This window comes from Aedes albopictus, chromosome 3 (genome assembly GCF_035046485.1).
Source record: "Aedes albopictus strain Foshan chromosome 3, AalbF5, whole genome shotgun sequence".
Taxonomy (NCBI): Eukaryota; Metazoa; Arthropoda; class Insecta; order Diptera; family Culicidae; genus Aedes; species Aedes albopictus.
This window is the reverse complement of record NC_085138.1, coordinates 220,311,277-220,330,978: the sequence shown is the minus strand read 5'-3', so window position 1 is coordinate 220,330,978 and position 19,702 is coordinate 220,311,277.

Below are 19,702 nucleotides of genomic sequence, written 5' to 3'. Positions count from 1 at the left end.
CACAATTAACAAATCCATAAATATTTATACGGACAGCATTTTACAATTTATACGGACCTCAAACCTTTGGTTGGAATTTTCGGAAAAGAAGGTTAACATTCTATTTATGTTACACGACTCCAAAGATTTATTTTAGATTTGTCTTTTTATGACTTTGATATAATATACAGGCCATCTCATAGATTAGCAAATGCTGACTTTTGTTCTAGATTCCCTTTGCGGCAGGCGGTTCCTGAGGAACTGGATGCTAATGTAATTAAAAGTAAATTTTAGTAAACATATACCCATCGAATCGAAATTGATTGCAGAAGGTACTAAGCACTTAATTTACAAAACTGCAGATAACTTTTATTTAATAGGAAAAAAAAAGACATCTCTAATTTTTTGATATGTTATGTATAAATGACTCAGCTTTCAAATTTTGAAAATCGGTGGTTGCCATCATGGTGAAAAAAATGTTTTGGTATAAAAATCGAAAATGGCGGCCAAAATCAATATGGCCGACCCAACTTTTTATTGTTGTAAATAGTAGCTCTATCTTTCCTCTTTTCAACAATAACTCGTTTTGAGGTGGTTTTTGGAGAAACTTTCCAGTTATAACGGGTTTAATTGAGCCACCATTTGACCAAAATCGAGGGGTCTGCAAAAAATGTTGTGGCTCTAACTAACGGGGGCTCCATCAATTTGAGTAACGCAGGATGGATAAAGGCTACCTTCATTAAAAAGGATTCCGGGTCATTTGGCCGAACGCCATTTGACCGAATGCCGTTTGGCCGGACACCATTAAAAAGTATTCTCCCAATACTTTCCAGATACTCATTGGAAGCGCAAACGTAATGGCTCATCGGACGCAGATCAAGATATGTAACGATGCACAATCCTGACAAAGGCCAAACGTCCTGATCTACCGGCGTGAACCAGGAAAAGCAAACGAGGTACATGGAGTTTCATCCAAACAGCATGGGTATCAAGACCAGCGACTCCAGCTTCCGAGGGGGAGAAGTAAAAGGAAACAACCGGTGGCGGAGGAAGAATCAATGGAGCTCAGGAGGTCTAAACGAAAGTGAGGGAAACAATAGTAAAGATTATTTTTATTTGTTATTGAGTGACCGTAACTTCGGTATAGAAAAGATGTGGATTATCACTCTTTCTGAACTTTGAACAATGAATTCAAATGTTGTGTCACGATCTGATTTATATTTATATTCCATTTAGAACCCTATTATGCATATGTTTTTTATTGGGTATTTGGCCCTTTGGGCTTTCGATTGAACCATTCCGAATGGAACGATCGGAAATAGATCTAACACAATACAAAAAGATCAATAGACGAGGCGAACAGAACTCGAAGCGTAAAGTTATTTAGTTAATCGAATCATAGTCTTTAACTACCTAGTTAAACAAACTTAAAAGTATGAAGCGTTACACAACGCTAGACCCACTCCATTGCCCTTCAGGGATACGTAATATTTGAACGAACCATAAGAAATTGAAGTAAGAAAATCCATATTTAAAAAAAATTAACGTATGACACATGGTGACAGCTTGATGTGCACTTTTGATTCGCGTCTGACGTATTGAGCATGGTTGTATTAAAAAAGGCTGGACAGATTGAATGAAACTTAACACATGACAGACAAAGGACGAACGGAGCATGTACAAGTGGATACGGAGAAGAAACTATTCTCACGAAAAGTTTCATCGCCCTCACCTCATTGCGTAATGCTTTTTATATATTATTTTCATTCGTAAATTTTAACTTAGGCTAATTCTTCACACCATTGCATAGTGCAATTAAAAGCTTGGTGACCCTAACCGTACGGCCACGAGACTCCACAATGGTCAATTATCAAATTTATTTTTAGGGACCGTTTATAAACCACGTAGAATTTTTGGAGGAATGTGGGGGTCTGGTCAAAGTCTACGTCCCATACAATTTATCAAATTACTGTATGGACAAAAGTCTACAGGGGAGGGAGGAGGGTCTGAGAAGACAAAAGTTTGGTCTACGTGGTTTATGAATAGTCCCTCATTACTAGGGACAATGGAAATTCGTGGCAAAATTTCTTATATTTTGCGGAATACTATTGTGAATTTCGCGGCAATGTCGCAGTCCCATGTTTTTGACCATTTTGTTGAAGAAAACTTCAATTTTGCATGTCAAATGAATAATTAATTTGGTTTTGTGAGACGCAAAAATAATTTCGGCGAAAAAGTAACAAATTTGACGAAAAATCTGTATGCAATGAACTTTTATTATACAGATACGGAATCGTAAATAATCCCACTGTCGAAAATTATCTGTCAATTTGTGACTAGAAATTTGAAATTATTGGAAATATGTTAGGTATTTTCACAGTTTTGTCAAATATCGCCACATTTCGCGGGATTTCTTAAAATTTCGCGGCCAAAGCCTGTTTTCGCGGATTTCGCGGCTTCCGCGAAATCGCGAATTTCCATTGTCCCTACTTATTACCAACAATTATAGAATGTTTGTGTCGCAATGTGACACAACGTACTACACTTGAGTGCACTATAACATTATCGAATATTCGAATTGACTATATCACGCCTGATCTTAGATATTGAGATTTTTTGAATCTGCATGGCCAGTGTTGCCAGCAATCATAGAATGTTTGTGTGGCTATGTGAGAGAATGTACTATCCTTGAGTGCACTATAACATTGTCGAACATTTGAATTACCTATCTCAAACTGAATCTTATATCACAGACAAACAGACGTAACACTTCGAACATTTTTCGATTCAAATCATAGTCACGGAAACATATTCGCCCAATGCTAAAATGACTAAGTTTGGCCGACCATCAACTAGGTGGCGGTAGTGAGCAAACGTCAAACTCGAACAAAAACGATGTGAGCGCCACAGGTGGGTAGTTGACCAACTATCAAATTTTAAAAAGATCGTTAAATCGAAGTACGATGGGAATTATCAGAGTGTTACGCCTGTTTGTCTGTTCTTATATGTTCAGCTTTATTTGAATCTGCATGACCATTGTTGCCAGCAATAATTAAATTTTTGTCTCGCAATGCAAAACAACGTCTCACACTTCAATGCACTATAACATTGTCGAATAGTCTAATTGCCTATCTCACACAAGATCTGAGATATTGAGCTTTATTTGAATCTGCATGGTTAGTGTTGTCAGGATTTTTTTTTGTTGTCGTGTAAAGCAATGTACTACAATTAAGGAGCACTTTAACATTATATAACATTCGGATTGACTATATGGCATCCCTGCCCTCACACCATATCTGAAATATTGAACTGTATTTGAATTTGTATTATTAGTGTTGCCTGTTGCTACAGGAATTTTATTTTATTAAATGACGCCAAAGATTTATGTGTTATATAATAACACCAAAGATGCAACTTGACTTTTAGATAGTCTGAACTAAACATTCGAAATAGATATTTTATCTCCAAACCGTGTTGATAGATATTTGACAATACGCAGTGTTATCAATTGCAGAGATAATTTTAAACAACCGGTTTTTACAATGACAAGTACTAAGGTTAAGCTTAATGATTTGCGTGTTACGTTCAATCATACTACAATGAACTTGTGAACTCAACATTGATTTTTATTAGGATCTCACTGTCATCAATTTCTCTTCATCAATCCTCTCTTTGTGTCATTAACCCTCGAGCGATCGCGCTGTTGTATTTTGTACAACACGTTGAAAAAATCTCGCTTATTGTACTCAGCATTAGCGTGGTGCTGACGCAGGTAGTCAACCGCGCGAGTTACGGAAGGTTAAAGAACGTGTATTGAGATTTCCAAAGATTTTTTGGGTAAAATCCTTAGAAGACGGCTACATCTTGCTATAGAAACAAGGAGAATGATGATTTTGTTTGTTTTGAACAAGTTTTAGCGAAATAGAGGGTAGTATGTAGAAGAAAGAGACAGGTTGCAGTGTACAAAGATGTCTTTGGGGCAAATGTATGCAATCTTAAAATATCATTTGCGAAGCTCTTGACGTATGTGTTTGTCCAAATTGTTTCAAATACAGGCTTCATGTTTATTTATGGGCCCAGGTCAAGGCTAAAACGAGCTGACGCCCAGGATGAAGATCTTTCCCGTTGGCTCCAGGTGTGCCCAGGATACATGAGTTAGAAATTCATCATTTGTCAAGTACAAGGATTTTAAAGTGATTCAATGAAAAATGATTGAACATTTCATGAGGTGGGCCAAATAACCCGTTTTATAGAGCTAAATTTGAGCCAAAAAAAAAAATAATTGCAAAAATATTGACTTTAGAATTCAAGCGGAATCTTCACGTAGGTACACCCTTTTAATTTCTAAGACTCGTTTTACTTGGATTATTCCATGTCATAAGTGGCCTCCTCTTCTTGGCGTAACGTCCTCACTGGGACAAAGCCTGCTTCTCAGCTTAGTGTTCTATGAGCACTTCCACAGTTATTAACTGAGAGCTTCCTCTGCCAATGACCATTTTGCATGTGTATATCGTGTGACAGGCACGAAGATACTCTATGCCCAAGGAAGTCAAGGAAATTTCCTTTACGAAAAGATCCTGGACCGACCGGGAATCGAACCCGTCACCCTCAGCATGGTCATGCTGAATACCCGTGCGTTTACCGCCTCGGCTATATGGGCATAAGTGGCCTAAGCATCGAAAATTTCGTTGTTGAAAAATGCTAAGCAAACAAATTAGCTCTCAACTGTTATGTATAACCAACGAGAAATTACAATCCAATTCAAATGTGGTAGATACTGCGCGACCATTTCTATAAGACAGCAACCAATGGAATGGTGTTCTCAGTCTAGTGCTTTTTATTATAATATGTATCGTTTCTTACTACTGCATAGTTCTCGAATGCCGCAGAGTCAGGCTTCTGATTCTGAGCACTTTTATGCCAATCCTCATTCTCCGAAAGCGAATTGCACCTCCTGTAGCGGAGGAGTTTCTCAAACTATAGTAAATATGCATCATGCAGTGCAATATGAAAAGCTTTCGCTCTCCCAAACACTCAATTTCAGGCGGAGCTGCATTTCCAGAGACCATGTGAAAGTATCGCCACGTGGTGTGGCTAACACCACGCAGGCTCCGGCTCCCGAGGAATATGCACCTGGAGGAGAAGCCGAACCGAACACTTTTTCGTGTGTGCGTCTCCAGTGATAATCGTACCGGCAGCCGAGCAAGACCTACGATAATTGAGGATGCTGTGGATGTCAGCATGTCGAAATCATCGCAATCGTCATCGCTGTATCACAGTCGATTTAGTTTGCAAAGCGTGACGACCAATCTGATTAATCAAGCCAATTTAGGCGGTAATTCCAACATGTGTTACAATGTAAGTTGAATATAGTAGGAAGTGATGGAGCTAAGTGAACCGAAAATGTATAAATTATTATATCTCGAAAGAATATAAATGAGTGGTTCAGTGATAGTGTAAAGCCTTGTTGATTCCAAAACTACACAGTTTAGTAGAGAAATGGTTAATTCAATAGTGCCTTCTGCTAGTGATTTTTTTCTCAAGATAGGTTATTATCTACCTGAAATACAAAATTTATTGTTTAAATAAATAATGTCGTTATATTAGGTTTCGTGACGTAGATTCATAGGTTTCATGATTAATACGTGGTTTCATGATTTTTTTCAACTGGTGCTTGAGTGCTCGGGCTTCATCTGTTAGAACACAAAAACAATAACTGTAACCGCTCATAACTCGCGAACGGAACGTCCGATTGGTTCGCCTTTGTTTTGTTCTGTTAGTTAACAACCAAAGAAGGATTTTTAGGCACACGACTATGCGAAATGAAGAGTTTTTAGATTTTTCGTACGTTTTGAACAGAGAAACTTTCAATTGTAGCGAAAAAACGCAGTAGGCAAGACCAAGTTTGCCCGGGACAGCTAGTCTATATATATAAGAATGAGTTTGAAGTTCCTTTGAGGCAACAAAACTCACAAACGAATGAACCGATCAACATAACTCTTTCATGGTTCAATTTGTATTCATGGTGGCTGTGTTTATATGCAAAAAAAGTTAAGAAAATCAACTAGAAAAGTAAGAAAATTGATAAAGTACTGATTTTTCATGAGCTGGGAAAGAAATCTACACAATCGAAATGAAACCAATCTAGAGTGCGGTGCTTTTTTTTGCTGAACAGTTGCCAAACCACCACAAGACGGCAAGACAAAGTTTGCCCGGGACAGCTAGTTCTGTATAAAAGGATTTGTTTTAGGTAAACCAATGATGCGAATCTGGGTAATGATTTTGTGATAATTTGTAGCATGAAAAAAAAAAATTGATTCCAGGAAAATTTAAGACCGTACGAAGGGATATTTTCCTGCAAAACCATCATAGGTACCCATGCCGAATAAGTGTTATTTTGTCCTTTGACAGAATCATATGTGGATGATATCAAATGCTCAACCTTAGGTGTAGTGGTAATGAAAACCCTTGAAACCCCCCACTTTTAGCGATGGTGCGCCAATTGATAGTGCTGGGAATCATGGAATTGGGAGCACGAAATCATACATCATAAAGCCTGACCCGCAATAAACGGGACACAGAAATACAGCTATAGCTCTGCAATAGATACATTAAAATTGCTCAAATTTGGCCTAATAGATGTGTTCGTTTCACCTACAAAATTTCATGTGAATTGGTGCAGTACTTTTCGTTATAGCAATGAATGAGTAGAATGTGTGCCATGGAATTTTGTACAGCCCTTAGTTTTGCTTGTCAGCGCTGTAAGTTTTGAATTTTGCTATGGAAATGGCTAAAATTTTGAACACAAACCTCTCAATCTACATTTGTTGCATAGGCAAAATTTCAAAAAAAATCGATGCACTATCAACTATTTTATAGTCAAAACATGTATTGGGACTGAACGTGATTTTAGCCCCTCCGACAGCAATTAGTCAGCACCTTTCATTGTTTCAATTGAAAGTACTATACCAATAATCATAAAATTTTTCAGGCAAAATATACACATAATAAACTACCTTCTGTGAGAATTTAATGGAAATTGGCCGAGAAATTCAAAAGTTATGAACAGGCAAACATCGCACATGAAAAACACGAACAATTTTCCCTAACACTAACCCCTATCAACAGCAGTAGCTTTCAAACCAATTGATCAAAGTTGATGAAATTTTGCAAGAAAGTGTATCTACATATGAGTACCATAACTGCAAACGAAGTTTTATAATTATCAACATAAAACTTTGAACTGTCTATTATGGGAATGAAAATTGGTCATGATTGTACAAAATGCTTAAAACAGTTAAAAGTAATGCATCGATTTTTATGAAATTTGGCATAAATGATAAACATACATCAAAGCGTTCTCAGTCAATTATTTGGCCAATTTTACCGATTCATTACAGAGCTACAGTCATACTTTTGTGTACCGATTATAATTATTGCGGATACACGCTTTAAAATGTATATGTGACAGCGTTTTTTCTTAAAATGTATGCACTATGCCTTGACGTTGTCCTGAGACGGATGCTAAAGTTATTAGATTGCCATAAAAACTTTACTGCCGTACTTGAAAAGAGGTAATACAATGCTGACCTATTCTACTGGGATAACAAATAAAGGGATAAAGCACATGATCTTAATTAGATTCAACGGTGTCCTGCTATGAAAATGGCCACTAAAACGCTGTGAAATTAGTTTTTCAAAATCGACATCTCAAATGGCACATCACACTTCTTTGTGCCAGGACCGGGTTTAGCTCCAACCGGGACCAGGACATCAACTTATATTCAACAATCCAACGATATCAAGGGGTGTCTTTCATGCTCAGGCTAGTGAGAAGCACACCAAAATAACGTTGGTAAGGGAAAGTCCATAAATTACGTCACGCATTTAGGGGGGAGGGGGGCTTAGCAAAGTGTGACGACCCATACAAAAATTCCAGAGGTCTCATACAAATGTTGATGACATTTTTTTAGCAGTTGAGTTCGACTGTGTCTGTGATGTTCCTGTGGAAAAATGTCAAATGTGTAGAACTAGTTAAGTATTGGTGATTTTGTGTAGTAATTGATACAAAGAATTTCGTGATTTGTGTTGCGTGAATTGTTAAAATGTTAAGTGGCGCAAGTGACACTCGTGACTAGTGTAAATTCTATCCAGCTCAAAGCTCCTGGTAGGCTAGATAGGATAAAGTCAGGCTCCACCAACATAAACAGTAACCATCATTATACTACACACCATAGTTGGAAAACTCACCACCAGAGGGACTGGTTACCACCCTAGAAATGGGATGGCTGGAGAGGGCAATGACCGAGAAATGAGGTCATGAACCTCAAGGCAGTCGACGACTCGGTATGCTATGACTTGCCCAGAGTTTGTAGACCAAAACTAATTGAAGGCTAAAAGTTGAATCAAAAGATTTCGTAGTAAAAACTTGAAAAGTTTTAATACGAATTATTGAGGATGGTAGAAAAGTGGACGAAGTGACAGCGAAGTGGACTTCAGAACCCGCTCGTTTTTGACGTAAATGTGCTCGACTGTTTTCCCTACGTCATCTCCGCGTGACCATCTGGGTGAATTTCGAAACCCAACTTGCCGAAGGCCGATCCGTCACACCATATTGGCAGGTCGATACTTAGTAGGTTCAGGATTCCGTGCGGCGGAACCCCAGGCCATCCCGAACCGCAGGATGTCGCCATCGCGTACACCAAGGAAGCCGAACGAAGAAATGAACCTATGACAAAAGGTTCAAATACATAACGTCGAAGGACAAAAGGGCGAACGACAAAAGCGCGAACTACAAAATGTCGAATGGACAGAGGATCGAAGGGACAAAAGGTTGAATGGACAAAAGGTCGAATGGACAAAAGGTCGAAGAGGACACAAGGTTAAATAGACAAAAGACAAACTGGAAGACATGAAAAATTTGACAGAAAACCTACTATTAAATTCCAATCAAAATAATAGAACCAGTGATACCAAAATTATTCAACAACTTAAACACACAATAGGAAGATAGGAAAGTGTCTACTATAACATGCAATAGCTTATAGGTAGCAATCTATTACCGCATTGCAATTCGAAATAGATGCGCCTAAATAATTGGAAGTAATATTGTACGTGGGTTTGCTAACTGAACACGACGAATCAGAACCGTCGTTTTTGGAATCGCCGGTCGAATCGCCGTTTGAATCGTCGTTCGATTGCAGAGCGAGACAGCAGCCAAACTGACACATCGCGTTGACATATTTAACGTAGGAGCAACACGTGCGTGAGATTTTCTCTCGGTTGGTGTGGTTTGTTTTGATCCAATCTGACATTTCTTTTACGCTGCTTATGCTGCCGGTGCTGCCAGCTGAGCTGATGAAGGTAAGGATGGAGTAGGATAGTCGAAGGGGCGTTCCAATGCGTTTTCGGAATAGTTTGTCGAGATAAAAAGTTTTCGTTATAAAATTCTTTAAAAATTCTAGTTTAAAAGTTCAGCATTAATCTTTTCAATGCGTTTTTCATATATTATTTTACAGAGAATCAGTGTAGAGGTCGTTTAACGCAATAAGAGCATTAACATAAAAGTTTATATTTTACAAGAACGCATGGAAACGCCCCTTGAATTTAACGGCGATTCCCAAACAGCTCAGGTGAATTCCCTTGGAATTCATCTTCGAAGTAAAATCACAATATTTTTCATTAAAGTTAAATGTGGAAAACAATATTCCATGAAAAAAAAACTGCCTATGGGTAAAAAAGTATGAATTATAGATTGAAATATTGTCATTTGAAATTCAAATCATTGCAGCGATTTAACCCTAAAAGAGATACCTGGGGACCCCAGGCGCCTTTCAGAGCTCGTCTTTGATAGATCACACTCAGCGAGGTGACGAAACTAAGGCCATGAAGGTATCCCTTTTAGGGTTAATAAAGCCATACAGTCTATGAATTAGAGAAGGAAATCTCTGGGCATTGTATGAACAAACAAAACGAACTTATTCATCTATACATAATTCTTAGAAACTACGAATCAATCCAAGAGGGGCACAAGTAGCCAATAAATATTCTTACAATTATCGTTAGGAAGAGCAGCTATTGAATAAAAGAAGGAAAAAAAATCAGATTGAAGTACCTGAAGAGTCAATGATTATTTCAGTAACAAAACATAAAAGAACAGCCTATGAAATTAAAAAGCAAAAATTTCTGAATAAAAAATCAAACTAAATTGCCATTAAATACTACAATAACAAACTTGAAAAAAAACAGCCTATAAACAAAACAAGACAAATAAACAAAAAAAAAGAAGGAAAAAAATTCCTACAGAAATGTTTGTGCCTGATATGCATATGATTTCTATAACAGCAATATAATGTTTCTCCAATGAACAACAGCAAAGATTCATCAAATATTTTTTATATAAATGAAACGCACCAGTTACCAGTATACCAAGTTACTGTCACAGGTTCTCTTTCACTACAGGGATTTGTCATCAACGTCGAAAAGAAGAACCATTCGATTTGAATCAATCCCGAAAATTGCCGCGTTTATTATTCATCAAACTGGTTTTGTTAATTTTCACTTAATCTAGTACTACATCATAGTTAGGGAAATTGAGAGTGTTTTTTTGTGAAGAGAGGGAAAAAGGGCGTAATTAAGTCTCGTTGTCTATTCGGTTATCGTCACGTGCTTTTGTCGTTTCGTTCGTTGCACTGAGTGCAAGAAAGAGAGGATTGCTTTGTCGCGGGGGTGCATCTTTAAGCTGTGGGAATATTGCTCGTCGGTGGTGTGCTTGCTGGTGCCGGTTAAGCGATCGGTTCAAGTCGATCACTCCGTTATTGCATGTATGTAGAAATATGATCGGTGTCTAGAATTTATGGTCGTTGACACTTGTAACTGTCCGTTTTGTGTGGGCAAATAAGAGGTTTGGAATGGAACGTGTGAACTGATAGAAATAGGTGTTTGGGATTTGTAAATCAGTTCTGGAAAATATTATTTTGCACTTTAGAAAAGGCTAATAGCATTTTCTCAGATTTCTGACATGGTTTTGGTTTAAGCATTTGCGGGTTCATGTTAATTTATTGTCGTGAGAACATGTTCGTCTTGTCAGGTCTTGTGTTTCATGATCTTCGTATGATTTTGTTATGTCGTGGGAATTGTGGAATTGGATTTGTCAAGCTTGTTACTAAATGAGAAAAAGTGATAAGGTTTTACCTTACATCTTCCTCCCCAAAAAGGTTGAAGGATGTAACGTAGTGAAATCGTTCAACTGTTGTCAACATTTGGTTTTAAATCGTGAAAATGGAAGGGTTTTTTCTCTCTTACAATGTGTGGTGTTTTAAAATTATACTCGATAATTTGATATAATTTAGAATTTTGATGTACGGGAATTGCATTTTTTTTTTTTTAATTATTTATTTATTTATTTTTTTTTTGGTTTGAGTAGAATAAGATTTGTTGATGAGTTCCTCTGCTGAAAAAAAAAGGTTTTTGTGTTTCTCTAAAATTTTATAAGTCTATTTTTATGTACTTTGAATGTATGTTTTGTTAATTTATGTGTTATTCACAATTGGGTTCTTCTATTTTTCTCACCGTGTAGGGTCCTTTATAGTATGAATCTAATTTATGTCTGTTTTCACTTTGCAAATACACAATGTCTCCAGGATTTAATTTCAATGGGTTGGCTGTATTGTCAATTATTTCTTTTCGTTTAATTTTTTGTTCTTTTAGTTTCTGTTTTGCTAATTCATGTGATTTCTGTAATTTATATTTTAGTTCTTTTGTATATAGTTCAAAATTATATATTGGATCAACTTTCCCAGTATGTAAGCATGGTAAATATGGTGTAATGGGTTTTACTCCAAATATTAATTCGTAAGGTGTATACCCATGATCTGTATGTGGTGTTGAGTTATAATTAAATGCATAAAATTGAAGCCAATCATCCCAATCCGCATGATGTTCATTGACGAAAGATCTCAGATACTCGTTGAGACATCTGTGATTCCTTTCGAGTGAACCCATGGTTTGAGGATGATATGCTGTAGCGAAAGTCTGTTTTATTTGTAGTAATTTACACACTTGATCAAGGATTTCGTTTTTATACTCTGTTCCTTGATCTGATTTCAATTCCAAAAATGTCCCATAAATGAGTATAAAATTTTCAACTAAGGCTTTTGCTATCACGTTTGCCTCTTTAGTTGGTATTGGGATAAGAGCAATATACTTTGATAGTTCGCATTGTATACTAATAGCGTATCTATTATTTTTGTTGGATTTTGGAAGTGGTCCTATCGTGTCGATAGAAATTACTTCAAAAGGTTTTGACGGGGTGTTCGTAATGATTAACTTCTCTCTAGTGTGTTTTGTAACTTTGTTTATTTTACACAATTCACAGGCCTTTATGAATTGCGCAATAGTCTTTTTCATGTTTTTCCATGTATACCATTCTCGAAGTTTTCTGTACAGTCGGTGCTGTCCAATATGTCCTCCAAGTGGTGTTTCATGGTTATCTTTTAAAATTTGACGGATATCGCAAGGGTCACTTATGAACTTTGCTGGTTTGAATATGATGATTTTTATATTTTTAAGTATCTTGTTACACAATTGTTTTAAAAGGCCGGCCGGCATTAATTTCAACATTTCGTCATTATTTGGGAGCGCTATTTCCTTTATGTTCATAATTTTCATATCGTTATCAAGCTTCGAAAGAGCAAACTCTAGTGTTTGAATTCCGTTGCTTATTTGCGTTTTAAATTCGTATATTGGTTTTTTATGTCGAAAACCATAGCTTATCGTAAATTGAATTATATTTTTTTGTATGTTTACTGCAAGTTTCGGTAAATATCTAGTTTCTGTTTGGTTCTCGATGTCGTACATAGTGGGGTGATCAGTCTCGCTAGTAGTTTCATCTTGATTGTTCATAAAATTTTGTTTATGTTTGCGTGTCATAGATCTTGTGTTGACTATGAGCACACTTAGTTGTTTTAATTCTTCGGACGAGGTTATAATACGTGATAAAGCGTCTGCGCCTACATTTGTTTTGCCCTTTATATATTCGATTTTAAAATCATATTCTCCAAGATCAAGCCTCATTCTAGTTAGTTTTGATGTTGGATCCTTCATTCCGAACAAGAAAGCTAGAGGTCTGTGATCTGTTTTTACTAAAAATGACCTACCATAAAGGTATGCCTTGAAGTGGTTAATTGCCCAATGGATAGCGGTTAATTCCTTCAAAATTACTGCTTTATTTTTTTCGCCTTTGGTGAAAGTTTTACTTGCATATGCTATTGGAAGATCATAGCCGTTTGTGTTTTGAGATAGTACCGCTCCACATCCGACATCGGATGCATCGGTGGTAAGAATGAAAGTTTTCGAAAAATCTGGAAATTGTAGTATTGTTGGTGACATCAAATATTGTCGAAGCGTATCAAAAGCTCGTTGACATTGGTCTGACCAATTAAATTGAGCATTTTTCTTCAACAGTTGGTTCAAAGGGTATGCCAATGTAGCAAAGTTTGGCACAAATTTGCGATAGTAGTTGCAAAATGCAACAAATCGTCTTATATCATCGTTGGTTTTTGGTATTGGGTAGTTTAAAATTGTTTGATATTTCGAGCTGTCTGGTAAAATACCTTTATCGGTTATTTTATGACCTAAATACGTTACTTCAGTGCTGAAAAATTTACACTTTTTCGCGTTTAATTTTAAATTGTATTTACGTAACCTTTCAAACACGTTGGATAAATTTGACAAGTGGTGTTTCATCGAACAACCTACCACGATAATATCATCTATATATATGAATGCCATTTCAGGTGTCAAACCTGCCATTGCTATTGACATCATTCTTTGGAAACTATTCGGGCTAATATTAAGTCCGAATGGTAACCTTGTAAATTCATAATGCCCTGATTGTGTTGAAAAAGAGGTATATTTTTTTGAATTTTCATCCAGTGGTATCTGGTGGAAACCTGACATTAAGTCAAGGGTGCTGAAAAATTTTGCTCTGCCAAGTTGGTCCAAAATTGCATCAATTCTTGGTAGTGGAAATTTATCTGCTAAAATTTTCTTATTTAATTGTCGAAAATCGACAACTAAACGCCATTTCTTCGTGTCATTGTCTGATTTTTTGGGAACTAATAAAATTGGGCTGTTGTATGGTGATACCGATGGTTGTATAATATTTTCTTCAAGCATTTTAGTTACTTGATTTTGAATTTCGTCGCTTTGTGCGTGTATTGTTTTGTAATTGGGAATATAAACAGGAGAATTATCACTTAAATTAATATTTTGTGAATAAAAATTGTTTGTTGATAACGGTTCATTTGGTAAACAGAATACATCTGCATACGATTTAATGAGTTCATTAAAATCATTCTTAACATAATTCGGTATATTCGACATATCTATGTTATTAATTATCTCATCAAAACGTTCCTTGTTGTTGGTATTCTTTGTATTTCTTTTAAGAATGTGATAATTGCGTAGTGGTTCCAAAGTTGGATTAAAATTGTTTATATACATTGGTTTGTTGGTAGTATTTACAAATTTGATACAAGGGTTTTTTGGAGAGATAATGGTGTTAGCACAAAATATTCCAGGATGGACTTCTTTTGATTGTACAACCATATCCTCATTTATTTTAAGTGTACTAATATTTCTAATGATTTCACATCTACTAGGTACAATGAATCCGTTGTCTATATTATCCTCTATGGGTATTTCTACTAAATAGTTATTAATTAAAAATTTCAGTAACCATTGATCATAGTCGATAGTGCATCTATATTTACAAAAGAAATCACGACCAAGTATACCGTCGGTCGGGATCGGAAATGTACTATCTACAAGTTGAAAATTATGTTTAAGTTTGAAACCGTTGTTGAATTGCAATATTGTCTCAGTTTCAGCGATGGTTTCAGTTACACCGTCTGTGATGCCTGTTACTTTAAATCGTTTCGCTGGGTTTATTTGTTGCGAAGTTGATACCTTGTCTTTCTTGAAAACTGAAATGTCCGAGCCTGAGTCAATTATGAATGAACATTGGGAGTTGGTCATTTGCACATTTAATTTAATGAAGTTTGTAGCTCCTAAGTTCATTGCATAAATTGAGGAAGGTTCGGATTTCCCCCTAAAAAATGTGGCTAGTGTGTCATTGGTTGTACGTTATGTGCTACCTGGTGATTCATATTTGCATTAGATGAGTCGGTCAAATTTGGTTGGCTCATCATATTTTGTGCTTGGGGAGCAGACTGCAAGTCAGCGAACGCGTTAATATGCGGAGCGTTGGGTAACTGTGTCGCTGCCCCTGTATAAACTCTTCTGAAATGTGGATTGTTTTGGTTAGTCATATGAACATGACTTCCCCTTTGCTGTTTGTAGTTAAAGTAGCGTTGGTGATGTGGACGATAGTTATTATTGTTTTGGAAATTTCGCGTGCCGTGGTTGAACGATTGTCGGCCTCTTATGTTACGGGTATTCAAATTTCCGCGTTGGCAATTGTTGTATGAGCCAAATCGAGAATTATGTCGGACCGGTTGATTGAATTGTTTGTTATATTGGTTTGTTGAATTAGTAAACAGTACTTGAGCATTTTGTGTTTCATTATTTTCGTTAACCTTTTGGATTGCATCCTTAATGTTTGTGAAATTGCCGGCTTTTAATATTATCTTTGTTTCGTGGGAAGAAATTCCGCTTATAAGGGATTCCAACCCAGCTCTAGTTGCCATTGTATTTGCAACGTTTTCTGGTACTTTCTGCTCCATGTAAAGACTTTTTAGCTGTAATGTGAGATTTTCAATTTCATCACAAAGCTCAGTCGTTGACCTCTTCTTTACTTGCTTCAATTTAGCAATGAGAGATTCTGGTTTCTCTTGACTTTTACAACGTGTTTTCAAATCATCAATTATGTTTTGTATTGTAGCTAGGTTGTTTGGTAGTCCTAATCTTGCCTTCTTAGTTAATCTTGTTTTAATGAATTTTACTGCAGTAACTAATTGATCTGCTGGTGTTAATTCTGACAATAGGCTGATGGCGTCAACAAACGCATCTAAATTGTCAGCTGAGCCGTCGTACATAGGTACAATGGCTGTCGCCTGTTTCATATCAAATCCAGACATTGTTATAGTGACAATGGTTTTGTTTTTAGGTGAAATTTGTGATTGTTTATTTAATTTATAAGGGTGCTCGTACGTGGTCGTAGTCTTAGCAATGCCCCTTAAAGTGTGTGTTGGGTTCGATTTGTGTACTGCAGTATGTAGGTGTAGATTGAGAATTTCAAGTTTATGATTTATTATTCCTTGTATTTCCGAACTCCATAATCGTGTATTCTTGACGATTTTATGAAACTCGGAATCTTCTATGTCCTTATATTCTTGTTGTAGGTATAGTTCAATTTGTGTTTTAAGGTATTTGTTCAGTTTTTCCTTTTGTTTCAATAATTCGTGTGATAATTTAGTATTTACAGCTTTCTTGAAATAGCGATGGAGCTGTTGTAACTCAAAATATGATTGCATTTCATTGTAAGGAGAGATTGTGTATTGCGATTAATTTTCCTTTGAAGATATGTTTTTATCAATTGGTTGCCAGGTTATTGGCTCATCTCCGGGAAGATCTTCTATTCTTGTAATCATTTCTTCCCAGGTTTTGGGGTCTCTATTATTGCCAAAGGGCTCAAAACATCCTGTACCTTTACCCTCACTTATCTCTTTTAAAAGTTTCAAAAATTCTTCCCATTCGTCCTCCATAATGAAATTAGATATTTATATTTTTTTTTTGATTATTTTTGTTTAGTTACAACTACGGTAGCTAAAAATTCATCAATTATGTTCCATAATTCTGGGCTAATTGGATCATCCATTTTAAATATTTATTATTGGTATATCTTTTTTTTCTCAAAAAAAAAAAAAAAATTTTTGCACGTAGAAAATTAAATAAAAATTGGTGTTACTTAGCTTGTTGTCAGTCGCACTGCTGCTAGCTGCTCCTCATGTAACTGCGATGGATTCCGCTGCGTAGCTTGCGAGCGATACTGCGATCCTTTCGTTTTTCGTAGCACTTCGTCACGTTGTAGATATCATTTTTTTTGTTAGTTTTTATCACTGTTTACCTTCTTGTCGGCAAGGTAGCAACCATAATAGTATTTGTTTTCTTCGTAAGTTTCTTCTGTTTGTTTTTTTTTTTTTTTATCGGCAAGATAGTAGCCGCAAAGTTGTTTTTTTTTACACTTGTCGCATGCTATGTAATTGGATTTCACGACGGGTGGTTTCCTGAACACGTCCCGAAATGTATTTTAAGTACATTTTCGCGATCACTAAAATGATGAGCACTGCCACCATCATCACGAGTGCTGCTGCTATCACGGTATTTTCCGTGGTATTGTTTGCCACAATCTCATCCGCGGAGAAAAATCCCATTTTGTTAATTCTTTTTTTTTCACTGTTTTTCGTGGATCATAAATTTTCTTGTAATTGACGTTGCACTTCCACTAGTTGGGTTGCGTACGTTGAATCTATACGTTATTCTTCAAGATTTTTGCTGGTTTTCACATTATTCTGGAGTATTTTCTTCGAATTGTTTTCCACTTGCACTAATTATTCATGTTCACATCTTGTGATAAACTTAGCACTTTGATTTTTTTTTGACTTGTGCTGAGCCTAATACACTTTGTTTTTCGGCTAAGTCAAATACTTAGCAACTGCCACGTGTCGCCATGTCACAGGTTCTCTTTCACTACAGGGATTTGTCATCAACGTCGAAAAGAAGAACCATTCGATTTGAATCAATCCCGAAAATTGCCGCGTTTATTATTCATCAAACTGGTTTTGTTAATTTTCACTTAATCTAGTACTACATCATAGTTAGGGAAATTGAGAGTGTTTTTTTGTGAAGAGAGGGAAAAAGGGCGTAATTAAGTCTCGTTGTCTATTCGGTTATCGTCACGTGCTTTTGTCGTTTCGTTCGTTGCACTGAGTGCAAGAAAGAGAGGATTGCTTTGTCGCGGGGGTGCATCTTTAAGCTGTGGGAATATTGCTCGTCGGTGGTGTGCTTGCTGGTGCCGGTTAAGCGATCGGTTCAAGTCGATCACTCCGTTATTGCATGTATGTAGAAATATGATCGGTGTCTAGAATTTATGGTCGTTGACACTTGTAACTGTCCGTTTTGTGTGGGCAAATAAGAGGTTTGGAATGGAACGTGTGAACTGATAGAAATAGGTGTTTGGGATTTGTAAATCAGTTCTGGAAAATATTATTTTGCACTTTAGAAAAGGCTAATAGCATTTTCTCAGATTTCTGACATGGTTTTGGTTTAAGCATTTGCGGGTTCATGTTAATTTATTGTCGTGAGAACATGTTCGTCTTGTCAGGTCTTGTGTTTCATGATCTTCGTATGATTTTGTTATGTCGTGGGAATTGTGGAATTGGATTTGTCAAGCTTGTTACTAAATGAGAAAAAGTGATAAGGTTTTACCTTACATTACCAGGGCCTACTAAAATTTTTATTCATTCGGCCACAGATAATAGATGTTTATCACCTAGAATAAATTATAACTAAAAACGTGTGTAAAAACTGAAAAAAAACCATATAAGGGAAATTACCTATTCTCGGCCGTTTTGTTCTCTTCGTCTTTGGGTTTTTTTTTTGAAACCTATTGAACTCAGAGTTGGTCTCAAATCCTTCCCAACTAAGCTATTATTTGGCCAACTAATTCCCAACTCCCAACTAATTATTTGGCCAAGTTTTAGGCAATTTGGCTGACAAAATCCCCCCATGACGAAGAGAACAAACCTGCCGATAATACCCATTGTCACCCTACTTTGCTCAATGCTTTCATCTATTCAATGAATTGCTGCAATGATTGCTATCTGACAGGGACTACTTGTGTTTGTCATTTGCACTCAAGTGCTATGAATGTGATCGTTGTACCATCTCTGAATAGTTGCTAGTTAGATGTTCTTTTTAAAATGAAGCTTTAAAGGGTTTACACAAATTTCATACGCTAGCCTAAACGTCTGTTATCTGTGGTTTGATCTTTTGTCTTTTCGACCTTTTGTCCATTCGAACTTTCGTCCCATTCGACCTTTTATTCCCTCGACCTTTTGTTCATTCGACCTTTCGATGCTGGGTCATTAGGCCGAAGGTCATTAGGCCGAAGGCGATTAGGCCGAAGGTCATTAGGCCGAATGGTCATTAGGCCGAATGGTCACTAGGCCGAATGGTCACTAGGCCGAATGGTCATAAGGCCGAATGGTCATCAGGACGAATTGAAAATCAGCCGTTATGAGCCTGTAAAGAGATCTGTTGTTTTTACTTTTTCCAAAAATGTTTTGCCGAAAACTACTTTAACAATGAAACTAGAAAGAATAGCCTATGTTTTAAAGAAGGAAAAATTTATGAATTGAATATCAGCAGTTTCTGCGCCAAAAACTATTTTAGCAATGATACTAGAAAGAACAGCCTATGTTTAAAAGAAGGAAAAATTCATGGGTAAAATATCAGTAGATTCAGCATCAATAAAGTATCTTCGTGCCTGTCACACGATATACACATGCAAAATGGTCATTTGCCGAGGAAGCTCTCAGTTAATAACTGTGGAAGTGTTCATAGAACACTAAGCTGAGAAGCAGGCTTTGTCTCAGTGGGGACGTAACGGCAAGAAGAAGACCCAATGATCATTCGGCCTGATGACCATTCGGCCTAATGACCATTCGGCCTAATGACCTTCGGCCGAATGGCCTGACAC